Source organism: Mus caroli, chromosome X (assembly GCF_900094665.2).
Source record: "Mus caroli chromosome X, CAROLI_EIJ_v1.1, whole genome shotgun sequence".
NCBI lineage: Eukaryota > Metazoa > Chordata > Mammalia > Rodentia > Muridae > Mus > Mus caroli.
Genome location: NC_034589.1, coordinates 101,758,644 through 101,759,958, shown reverse-complemented (window position 1 = coordinate 101,759,958; position 1,315 = coordinate 101,758,644). Strand labels below are relative to the sequence as shown.

Genomic DNA, 1,315 nt, shown 5'->3' with positions numbered 1-1,315 from the left:
AGTCTAACAGTCCAATATTATTTTTTCAATTAGACGTTAAGACTAACGAAGCCTAGACTTTGTATTATGATTCTAAAACATAAATATTGTTGGTTACATTACTTACAATAAGGGCTTATATTGAGAGTTAGATGGCTCCTACTTTGGAAAACTTCAAGATTGGTATCCACCTATAGTTAAATTTAAAAAAGCAGGCATTAATAATATAATATACCATATTTCATAAATTCAATAAAGTATAAAGTACTCTTTGATTACTAGGGTTCACATTTTATTTGATATACTACTATATCTGTTTCTAGGAGAGAAGACTAAGGCCCATGGGAAATGAAACTGGCATATTTAGTTAAAATATAGTTTACCAACACTTGAATATCTCTTTAAAGATAATTTTTTTTCAAAGAAATCATATTTATATCATGACAAAAATAGATTAATTTGTTATTTTCATGGTATACTGAGTAAAGCAGTAGACAGAACACCCTGGCTAACATTAATAGTAAAGAGAATCGAACAAAATCATGAGAATATATTAATAATCCACCAAAAATCCCTCTCATTGCTTTTGCTCTGCTAAAGGTAAATTCTGACCCATAACATTAACAAGGAAAAAACCTCTAAGAGGCTAGGTATTAATCTCAATGCTACAGTGCTTGCCTGTCACATGCAATGTGCAGGGATCAACTTCCAGAACTGCAAAAATAAAGAGAGAACAGCACACCCATATTTGGCTACAAGCTTAAAAGAATCATTAATATGATATTAATTGTGTGATATCTGAAATTAATAAGCTAGACAAAAGTCAGAAAGAAGTGCTATCTGCTTGTGGTCCTACACTGTGTCTAGATCAATGATAAAAATGTAAGATGTGTACTGTTTTGTCATTTTCCCTCTAGAAATATTTATAATGTCAAATAGATAATTTCTCATAAACATATTCTTTGTATTTAATAAATGTCAAGGAGAGAAAGTGCTATGATGAATAGTTTAATAGTCATATAAGAATAAGAACTTAATAAAATTATCTTTTCACAATTTTTCTCTCATATATTATATCCAACTACTGTTTCTCCTCCTTCCACTCCTATTAGTGCCCTCCCACCTCAGCTCTTCCCCAGATCCACTCCTCCTCTGTTTAACCATCAGATTTGACTTTGTTCTCATTCTTTTTTTATATATTTTTTATTACATATTTTCCTCAATTACATTTCCAATGCTATCCCAAAAGTCCCCCATAGCGCCCCCCACTTCCCTACCCACCCGTTCCCATTTTTTGGCCCTTGCGTTCCCCTGTACTGGGGCATATAAAGTTTGC

At 32.2% G+C, this 1,315-nt stretch overlaps 1 protein-coding gene across 3 annotated transcripts in view; it reads right to left on the bottom strand.

Annotated features, from left to right (window-relative positions):
- Positions 1–1,315, bottom strand: part of Tent5d (terminal nucleotidyltransferase 5D) — an 80,848-nt gene that overhangs the window by 10,610 nt on the left and 68,923 nt on the right. For all 3 annotated transcript variants that reach the window (XM_021153322.2, XM_021153323.1, XM_021153324.1), the window contains one exon: positions 107–170. The gene's annotated coding sequence lies outside the window, so the exon portion shown is untranslated. The remainder of the gene's footprint in view (positions 1–106; positions 171–1,315) is intronic.